Here is a 12,150-nt window from a genome sequence, read left to right on the forward strand (position 1 = left end):
TGTTGTGATTCCCATTCTTTTACCTAGACTTACGACAGTAGTTGTGCTCTAAGCCTGTTGTGATTCCCATTCTTTTACCTAGACTTACGACAGTAGTTGTGCTCTAAGGGTGTTGTGATTCCTATTCTTTGGCGTAGACTTACGACAGTAGTTGTGCTCTAAGCCTGTTGTAATTCCCATTCTTTTACCTAGACTTACGACAGTAGTTGTGCTCTAAGGGTGTTGTGATTCCCATTCTTTGGCGTAGACTTACGACAGTATTTGTGCTCTAAGCCTGTTGTGATTCCCATTCTTTTACCTAGACTTACGACAGTAGTTGTGCTCTAAGGGTGTTGTGATTCCCATTCTTTGGCGTAGACTTACGACAGTAGTTGTGCTCTAAGCCTGTTGTAATTCCCATTCTTTTACCTAGACTTACGACAGTAGCAATACTTTTAGGCTGTTGTGATTCCCATTCTTTAACGTAGACATACGACAGTTGTGGTGCTAAGACTGTTGTAATTCCCATTCTTTCACGTAGACTTACGACAGTAGTAGAGCTTTGAGTGCTGTAATTAACGATATTTTACGTAGACTTACGACAGTAGCAGTGTAAAGACCGTTGTGATTCCTTTTTTTTACGTAGATTTACTACAATAGTGGTGCTAAGACTGTTGTGTTTCCAATTCTTTCACGTAGACTTACGACAGTTGTGGTGTTAAACCTGTTTTGTTTCCCATTCTTTCACGTAGATTTACTACAGTAGTGGTGCTAAGACTGTTGTGATTCCCATTCTTTGACGTAGATTTACTACAATAGTGGTGCTAAGACTGTTGTAATTCCCATTCTTTGACGTAGATTTACTACAATAGTGGTGCTAAGACTGTTGTGATTCCCATTCTTTGACGTAGACTTACTACAATAGTGGTGCTAAGAATGTTGTAATTCCCATTCTTTGACGTAGATTTACTACAGTAGTGGTGCTAAGACTGTTGTGATTCCCATTCTTTGACGTAGATTTACTACAGCAGTGGTGCTAAGACTGTTGTGTTTCCCATTCTTTGACGTAGAATTACTACAATAGTGGTGCTAAGACTGTTGTGATTCCCATTCTTTGACGTAGATTTACTACAGCAGTGGTGCTAAGACTGTTGTGTTTCCCATTCTTTGACGTAGATTTACTACAATAGTGGTGCTAAGACTGTTGTGATTCCCATTCTATTACGTAGACTTTCGACAGTAGAAGTGTTAAGCCTGTTGTAATTCCTATTCTTTTACCTAGACTTACGACAGTTGTGGTGCTAAACCTGTTGTGATTCCCATTCTTTCACGTAGACTTACGACAGTAGTGCTCATTGGCTGTTGTGTTTCCCATTCTTTCACGTAGACTTACGACAGTAGTGCTCATTGGCTGTTGTGTTTCCCATTCTTCCATGTAGACTTACGACAGTAGCAGTGCTCTGATTGCTGGAATTCCTGATATTTCACGTAGACTAACGACAGTCGGAGCGCTAAGACAGGAGTAGCAATCAGTAGGGGTTGTACAATCCCTAAGTGAACCAATCTGAATGAGAGACACTGCCATTGGTTGTATTCTGTATCATATTGGTCTTCCAGACGCCTGTCTTGGCGTAAACGCGAACCAATGACCCTGGCGTTAATCATTGTCTTATAATTAATACACCGGAATCCAGACTGGTCACCGAGAGTGGGTGATTCCTCAGAAGTTTACCACTTTGGTGAAACCCACGAGCACGACGGGTATGGTGCTGAAAAAGCCAGACCCACAGCCCAAGGGACGTAACTCTGCACAGCGAAATGCGGCGCCCTGAACGGCACGATTACCAGTGTCCCCGGTTTCTGCGCAGGTGTGTAGCAATACTCTGTAGGACAAGGAAGTCAGTGGAGCGAGAGGCTCATTGCAGGTCGGATAAATAAATAATCTTCAAGAGGAATTACGAAGCGCAGGCACGCTACCACGCTTTAAATGTCCGACAAGTCGGGCATGCAGCCACGACCAGCTTCTTGAAATAGTTCAGCGTTGTCATGGTCACTGTCTCTCTTCCCCACCCCACCCGCTGTGCAATGGTTGATCACGTGGGTAAATGGATCGGATCATGTGAGGAAATTGTTTAACTTGAAGGTACTGAAGCTTACCTATATTTGGTGATATAGTGAGTGAGTGAGTGAGTTTGGTTTTACGTCGCTTTTAGCAATATTCAACCAATATCACGTCGGGGGGGGGGGGGGGGGGGGCACTAGAAATGGGCTTCACACATTGTACCTATGTGGGGAATCGAACCCTGGTCATCGGCGTGACGAGCTAACGCTTTAACCACTAGGTTACCCTGGTGATGTAGCATTTAAGGGATGGAGTTGTGCTAAATGTTTGTTGGAGCAGTGTATAGTGAAGGGTTGGGAGAGGGGCTACTAGTCAAGAGAAAGGGGGGTACCTTTAGAGCGTGTTTTATTTAGGTATCCTCCCTAGAGAGAGAGAGAGAGAGAGAGAGAGAGAGAGAGAGAGAGAGAGAGAGAGAGAGAGAGAGAGAGAGAGAGTTATTTCAGTAAAGGGGCCCATTATACTCCAATATCCTCCCCAAATAACTACATGCCAAAATGGCAACTAATTACTGACTAAAATAACAACGTTAATTGCCCAGTGGGCAGCCAATCCCCTGTCTGTTCCCTTTATTCACAACTTGTCAATCTTACAACATTCAGAAACACTGAATGATTAAAAATAGAGTGGAGACTCTGGTGGACATCTGGCGATCAGGCAACATATAAGAGTTGTAGATCCAGTGATCAGTGAGTGAGTGAGTGAGTTGAGTTTAACGCCGCTTTTAACATTATTCCAGTTACATCACGGCGTGCCAGCTTAATGTGGGAGGAAAGCCCGAAGTGATGCAGGTCTCAGACGTTTACAACTTCGGTGAAACCCACGAGCACGGGTATGGTGCTGACAAACCTAGAAACATAATTGGGGCGAACCGGGATTCGAACCCACAATCATAGGTTTCTGGCGTGCCCAAGGGACGCAACTCTGCACAGCGAGTCGCGGCGCCTTAGACGACTGGGCCACCCGTGCACCCCCCCCCCCCCCCCCAGTGATCAGGGATACGGTCGGTAATCTTATGTCTCGGTCCAGGTTCAATCAATCTGAGTTTCTGTTCTGGTTTGTCGATGTGCAGGAGTCGTCGACGAGGAGCGCAGGGTAGAGGGCGAGTTAAAAGTTACAGCGTATACACAACATATACATCAAGGGCAAATACGGTTTGGAGAGTTCAGTTAAAATAAGAATTAGCAAAGACAGTTTTTTCTTCAAGGCAGTCAAGGTGAAAACGAGGACTGGTGGGCTCGGAGTCAGTATACTGTGCCTGAGTGGGGTATTCATGCATGTTAAACTGCGGCATGGTTTCTCAGTTGGCTAGCACTATAAATCGGCATCAGTCCGGACTAGTACAAGCACCCCCCCCCCCCCCTCTCACCCCCAACACACACACGCTATATAGGTGCAATAATCTTGGACGCGACGTTAAACACCATTTAACCTCACCTTGAACTGCGTATAGGAATATTGTTACAATTATCCATTTCCCGAACACACAGTGTCAACATTGATTTTCAGTAATTCATTCATAAAACTTTCAACACTTTTTGCATGTTATTTTCCCAATGGAGTCAGATAAGTGAGACTGGCTATTGTCTGGCGTTGACGTTCTATACATATCATGATCTTTGAAATTCTGTCTGAATAATAATTTGCTTTTTATATACAAACCTAAAATAAACGTTCCTTAAACATCAGTCCTTGAAACAGTGTTGAGGCCAACTTGAGCATGATTTTAGACGACTCCATTGATCGTATTTGATATAACAGTGAATCAATAACATGGTGACTCTGTTTACATACAGTTTATATATGTTTGTCTGTTGTTTAACGCCGCACTCAGCAATATTCGCGCTATATGACGGCGGTCTGTGAATAATCGAGTCTGGACCAGAAAATCTAGTAATTGACATCATGAGCATCGATCCACGCAATTGGGATACGATGCCATGCATCAAAACAATTTAGCGAGTCTGACCACCCGATCCCGTTAGTCGCCTTCCTTTCGGGTGAACAATTGGCTTGCCTTTGCATGTGTTTGTGGCGGGTGCCACAAGTGGATCGGGATGAACTCGCCTTTTTGCGAGCACCCAGTGTCATCATTTTTAATGGTGAATAATGAGCGGGCCTGACCACCCGATCCCTTTAGTAGCCTCTTACGACAAGCATAATCGCCTATTACGGCAAGGATGGGTTACTGAAGACCAATTCTACCCCGGATCTTCACGGGTCACTGTGGCCGTGTTGGGTGCACTTATGCCCATTACTCAGGAAGACCACCTCTCGGTTGTTACAAACAAATGATCACGTCCATAGCAACAGCATGAACTGCACCAGCGTCTGAACTACTACTGTTGGGGCGTTGCTACCCACGAGACGGCCGTTGTTATGTAAAGATCTAACACATCATCCATTTCTCTGATACAGTTGCTCATCATCAGCGGTGTCGTTAAGTCCCTTAACCCTCTGGATGCCGAGTTTTTTTTCTGACGCACATTTTCCTAAGATCGGAAAAGTGAAGTTTGTGCAAGAATTGCGCTCACGCGGCACTGGATCTACCTCTGGCTATAAAATTACCCAGAGGTGGAGAATATGAAATTTCTTATTTAATAGTGTAAATTTAACTGTAAATATCAAACCGGTTTTTAAAAAAGACACTCCTAAGTGTTGTCCGAGAATTTATTCTGCGTCGAAAAACAGTAAATTTCTCCGCTTTTTATCGTACACCGATAAAAGTACTGTGCGACATTTTTTTTTATTAAGAAGCTTTACGAAAACTGTGAGCGAACAAAATAATGCCTAATATCTGAACGACATAATAACATATCAAATGGAGTTATATGCGTATGTATAACGACATACATTCAATTCCAAAAATAGCATGCCGTAAATGACGAAAACTGATTTATCTCTATGACGTCAAAAGGTGACAGAGAGGTTACACACGTACAAAGAAAAGGGGGCATAACTCCGCTATGCTTAGCTCTAGTTTGTTGTAACTCAGGTCACTTGGTGAGAATTAACTGTGGGTAAGGACAATATATTTTCGTGGTGTTTTGTTCAGGAGGAACCAAACTATTCCAACACAAATATCAATATTGAAACTGTACACGTTTAGCTATAAAATATACCCATCAGAAATGATGAAATCGTACTTCATAAAAAGGAGGTAATAGAGAAATGGATGGCCTTATCTAACCTATAACTTTGTCCTTAGATTCCAACATTCTCCTGATTGTGTAAGTGTAATTTGACTAATGTTGCATCATTATTAATGGAGCACAAGCCTTATCACCAAATGTTATGAAATACCCTAAAAATAACACGATACCTTTTGACGTCATGGCTGGTTTTATGTCTTCGATGACGTCGGAAAAAGACGACACTGGTATTTTGATTAATATATATCTCCCCTAATTTTCGTTCATGGTATGGAAAATCTCGATGTGTGAAACGGAATTTGACGCTTTTTCGACACAACATAAAACGACTGCTCTCACCAAGTAAATAATGTCTTGAATATGTAAACAATTAGAACGTTTATCGTGTATCTTAACTGGACAAGACACGCACCTGTTTGGCATCAATTTACGTAATGAAATTCCCAAAAGAAAATTTCAAAACAACCAGAATTATATTCAATATTGGACATATATTTGTTCATGATTATGCTATTTTTTCTTACACAATAAAAGATGCAAAGAAAGCTCTATTGGTATAGAATTATCAGGGTAATCGTATACGTTTGAACCAACGGGGTACCTGGCATGGGTTTTATTTTTATACATTTTACAATTCCTGGAGAAAAAAAGTAAACTGTTTACTATCCTGTGATCACAATATTGAAACAATAATGTAACCATTGATTATATAATGCAAAACGAGAGGAATAATTCGTAAATTGTTTGTGACTAACGCGCACCTGGTGAATCGTTAGATATCACTGTTCTTTGTATCCAACGACATAAAAGACAAATCCAAGACCAAGACATTTCAGAAATGTGTGCATATATTTTACCGAAACATATTATCCATTTTGTTAAAGTAATATATTCAGTTTTAGTTATAAAATAAAATGAAACGGCCGTTCATGGACATTGGTTATATGAACTTATAATATTGACTTATTACACATCCCAAGAAATATGTACATGCTGCAGTTACATTTACACTTCATCTTGTAACACTTGTCCAAAGGAAAGAAATATCGTAGTCGACACTATAAACCTATCACATTGTTATGTAAACAATGTTCAAACAAACAGGAGATTATCAAAGGTTCCTTCATACATGTTGTGGCCTATATGTACGTATGATTTCATTTTGAACATTGACAAATATCCAAAGTGAAATTAATTGTGTGAAAAAATGTATAAAAGACATGCAAAATATACACCATAACTGAAACTGTAAACAGCATGATACAGTGATCGTGTGCACTCTCATTCAAGGACCTTCACCTCAAAGAAATGACCAAATATGTACAACAATGTTGACGTATGACATCACTACCTGTGACCCACTTTTACAAAATGGCGTGTACACATTCAACAGTACGCGGGATTGTACGAGGGGACTTTCGTTGATTCAGGGATCGTATAAACATAAATGTGACATGTAAGTAATCAGAAACATTCTGACAATCTATGTACTGTTATTTGTTGTCATAATTTTCATAGAAACAAACGGAAATAGTCAGAAATTCCGATAAATACCGTTGTCGTTATGCGTGATTTTGCGTCAGTCATGGCGTCAACCAGAACGGTAACTTTGACAACTTCTGTTGAAAATATCTAATCATTGCAATGTATCTATTTGAAATTCCCTAATTCTTCCTACGATTCTCTTCCCATGCATATTCTGAAAATGTTGAGCCAATATATTGAACGAATAGACGAATGGATAGCTCAAAATAGGAGAATATGCTACACTGTGTAAAATCTGAATTTTGCTTTGTTTACATTTCAACCATGTGCAGTTTTTCGAGCACAGCGTTCGTTTTCACACCTAAGTTATTTTGCTTGATTTCATCTAGCCACTTAGTATTGGTGACAAAGACCACTGGTCATCTGATTCTAAAATGTATGAGGAATTCAAGGATGTAGGTATTGCAGATAAGTTTGAAATATACGTGATGTTACAGGCGTCTCATAACCGGTGTACCCGAAACGTGATTTTGTAAACACTATCCAATATGGCGGAAAGTTCACTTCGGCGTTCGTGTTTTCGTTTTTCCCAAAACATTCTAAACGATTCTAGGGTTATCGGAGACGTTTTGGAATGATCATTGGTGATTTCATAAAAGACAAATACCCGTGATCACTAATATGCTATTTTTGAAATTTATTTCTCCGAGTAAATATCGAAATTTAGATTTCAAAACATGCTGTAAATAACGCCGTGAGTGGTGATTTAGTAATGTGTAAAAAATGGCGACATTTACGATGTGCCTAATTTTCAGAGGTCATGTTCAGTACTTTTGCTTGGCCTAAAATGCCAGTGGATGATATCACAGGACAGGGAATTTCCCACCTTATTCAAAACTGTAAAGTGTTGTTGTGTGGGTGATGTATTTTGAATTTTATTCGACTTCAAAGTGAGGGTTGTAGAGGAGGGACATATATGTCCCTCTGGCATCCAGGGGGTTAAGGGCCATTATCCTATACGTGTATATATATATATATATACATGTATATTCTATGGAGAGGATAACTGGTGGGAAACAGAATACACACAGCAGTAAATATGCATTCTACCATGAATTTGGAAAATACTCGATTCTGATTGTTCAATCAGAGGATATTAAATCACAATAAACCCCCTCTGTTTGAAACAGCTGGTTTGACGCATCACCGCGGGGTGAGTGAGTGAGTTTACGCCGCTTTTGGCAATATTCCAGCAATATCACAGCGGGGGACACCCAAAATGGGCTTCACGCATTGTACCCATGTCGGGAATCGAACCCGGGTCTTCGGCGTGACGAGCGAACGCTTTAACCACTGGGCTACTCGACCGCCCCTTCAGCTGTGAATGGTGTATCATACGCCAGATTTCACTAACAACGTCCTTTTTGCAGCGTTGAATTAAAAAAAATATGAGTAATGAATATATTACTACAGTCGTCCCTGTTAGACTACTAGGCTACCCGACCGCCCCTCATCAACGCGGAAGCTTATATTCATAGAATAGTACCTATTTCAGTCATTGTCGTATAGGCGTATTTAAATAATTATACCTAAAATTATAGGTTACAAAATGCAAAGTAACGATTACTAAAATATTCAAAGGATGTGTGGCAATACATTTCGGGCAGAAAACACGATAGAAGCAAAAAAAAGAGAATGTATTTTAAGTTTTGGGGACAACAGAGAGCTTGGAATTTGGCGTTTTTCTATATACGACTGTTACGTGTATCTTTTGCGTCACAATGAGCGATATGACGTCATAATGGTGACGTTCGGCGTAGAACGAAAGCTTTGCAAAGCTTTCTTAGTTTTCTTAAAGGGCAAGTTCACACGGAAATTAACCTATTTTTCTTGTACATTTTCCACATTAAAAGTGTAAACCTAGAAGTGTCATAGACAAAAATATAAAAATATCACAATTAATTAACATATTTTTCGCATTAAAACGATTTATATTTTTCACATTTACCAAGTGTTCTATTTCCACAACAAAAACACCATGGCTTATGCCCCTTGCAATATGACGTCATTGGCGCCAATTGATAAACATTATGACGTCATCATGCTTTGTTAGAGCCGCTTCACGTGGTGTAGGTCTAGGTGTGTGATTCTAGCGTCTCAGATGCCAGCCAGCAAAGTGTTATGCTGAGTCACCACTGCGCCGGAGTGTGTCGTGGGCCAAGTTGTTTTACCGCAAACTGGTACTTGATATCTTTTGCGTTGAGAATAGACAGGGACCCAGTTGAATTGGCACCAATAACGTCATAATCTAAGGGGGATAACTCAGGCCTGTTTAGCTCGAAAAACGAAGGCCTCATAACGGCATATCATTTTCACACTATTGTGAGCTTCCTACTTTCACTGTGAAAAACATGAGTGTATATTTTCAAACACAGATACTAACTAATTCTAAAATTGCGTTTTGTTTAGAAAAAGAAAGAAAGTATTTTTGCGTGTACACTTCCCCTTTAAGGGGTTCGCACCTCATGTGCGCTTACCAAGTTGGCGTGCCTATATGCTGTAAATGCCTGTCACATGTTCGAGATAAGTATTATGGTGTAAACAAACTGCCTGAGCTTATACAGCGCCATATTTTGTTTAAAGGATGTTACAGAACAGTTGTTAAAGTATCTTAAAAAAATATTATAAAAAGGAGCGCCAAGACTCTTTTCATTTTCAGATACTGCAGTAATCTAGACTTGCCAAACATTATAAGACTTGCGTGGACTATATATTGGATATAATTGTATCAGGTCTGTATGACAGACTAGACAGTAACGATAACGATAATAATGAACATATATATTTTCCTAAAAGCTAGATCCAAATGAATCGTTATTGTATTGTAACAGCCACTTTTCTAATGACAAGACGTGTGACTGAGCTGAAAACGAAACATGGCATAGCGAAAGTGCAGCCCCCACCCATTAGAATTGACTTTAATTGTGTGTAGCCATCTGCCGAGATTATTGGCTACCCTGATGATATGCACTATATTTCGTGTGTTTAGACCCTAAACGTGTTTACATAGAACACACCAAATGAGTATTCCGTTTAGGATTGAATCACAATTGATGAGCGATGGCCAGACATTGTCCGTTTCGATATCACCTACAGGAATAAGTTTGGGCGGCGGATTATTAAACACTCTTCAAACTTGAAGAAATGTTTACTTCATTCTGATTTTATAACTTTACTTTACCATATTTCAAAACCAAAATCATAAACTAACAAAATAAACAGGCTGGTGGGAAAACATCCCCCCCCCCCTCCCCCCCCCCCCCCCTCCCCCCCCCCCCCCCCCCCCCCACACACACACACCATTTGTTACAGTGAATAAAGCCCATCCTCTTTTTATAAAACGTGCTTTTGTATGTATTGTATTACTATTTTAATTAATCAGTACATGTGTTTTCACAAAAGGATATCAAAGGATATTCGCAGACATGCACACATAACCCATCCACCAGTAATGAAAAAACACACACGAAAAAATTGTGTTCTGTTGATCTGTTCAGAAAGCCTCTAAATAAATGTAGACTCTAAGAATTGAAATTATTTCATAAAAACGTGAACTGGCTTTTGATACATGATCGGAAGGGACATGTAGAGAGTCTGCTCGTGCACCTCTTTGCAGAGGGTGCAAAACAATTATAGACTTGCATGGATATTTTAGATATTTGTGCTTCAGGGTTAGATTAAGGCTTCGTCTCTGAATATATTATTTTGATAGAAACAAGCACATGTATTTAATTTGTTCAAAAGTTCAACCCCAAACAGTGTGGAATCTAGGCTTGCTTCATATAGGGCTATACCATTACAGTTAGGGCTGGGCAGAAGGGAAACTAATATGGTCCAGTGACTGTGGGACAGTCTAGCAAGCCAAGGGCTGTTTGACGTGTACATATTTAGGGTTAAGCAAATCGAGCCATCTGAGACAAGTCTCCACCCCTGTTTACACCCATCAGATACCAGTCACTACTGTCACTACTTCCCTTTCCCATAGAATGTTATAAAACGAGAAATGTCGGAAGTGTATATTTCTAAACCTACAAATTACTATTTAGAAACATGTTTCAACTTCAAAGTGATCAATGTACCTCGAGTAAAAGAAAGTAATATTCATGTATGTGTTGCTGGTACAATTTTGTTTCGAGATTGTGTAGCGTAGCACTATTATGAATATCAAATCATGATAACACATATTTGTTTTAAAACAAATGAATTGTGTGTTGGATATGCTTTAATCTCTACATCAACAATCCCGAAAGAAAAATAACCCATTTATTACACCACTATGCCCTAGCATGTTCTATTATACAGACAGCACAAACTCAGACTCAGCAACACGTCCGATTACACTGACCCAGGCTGACCCTAGCGGAAGTCCGTCAGTTCTCCATGCGATACTCACACCGTAGTGTGTCCCCATGACCAGATCCTAGAGAATAAATTTGAAAGTATTCCAAGTTAAGAATGTTTTACATGTGCAGATTACCTCAGTTCTGGTCCTGAAAGTAAGCATTGTGGGCTCAATTTGGATTCTATTGAGTAGATTTATGCCTTTAACTACGAAAATTGTATTTCTGGGATGTTGATTGATTTTGGATGTGGGTATTTAAAGATAACAAAATAATATGAAATATATATAATTTATGATCTAGCTAAGGTATGTGCACGTGCAAAAACTGTATTTTGTAGTCAACCAAAGAAGATCTTCAACACCTTATATTACATATCTTTTTGAAATGTCTAATGAACACATTCCTTATTTCAATATTGTATTCAATTCCACACATGACTGTACACAACAATTACATATTTTACATGTTATCGACGGCTTCAAGGGCAAGTATAACGGTAAACACAAACTTGTGTTTGTTAATCATTTTTGTGTTAAGACACGTGTTATTTTAAATATAAACATTTAGTCTGTTCGGGTAACAAATTCTTACTATTGTTTCCTGAATAAAATATAATTTAAAACACATTAGGTTACCACTTGCTGAAATGTGTGGCCCTGTCAATATCAAATAGCCATGTCGTGTACCAGATGTTCATATCAAACAAAAAGCATGTCGTAAACAAACATGGAAATATGTAACATCAATGCTAGAGAATGACAAATTTGATTTTCAACGAAACAAATTCCATTGGGCGTAAAAGGTTAACTGTAGCGGTAAAAATATATTAATGGATCACTGAAAATCAATGATGACTCAGTTGTTTGCAAAAAGAAGTTGTTGCCTCAGATAAATATATGAAGGTATGCCTTTGTTGCCAGCTGGGGCCATGTCAATAAAGGATTGACTGTGTATTTTTTCGGTTCATTGAGGTATGAAGCGTCAGGAACCAATCTATGGAGAACAACGTCAA

This window comes from Haliotis rufescens, unplaced genomic scaffold, assembly GCF_023055435.1.
Source record: "Haliotis rufescens isolate VD_foot unplaced genomic scaffold, xgHalRufe1.0.p SCAF_18, whole genome shotgun sequence".
Taxonomy (NCBI): Eukaryota; Metazoa; Mollusca; class Gastropoda; order Lepetellida; family Haliotidae; genus Haliotis; species Haliotis rufescens.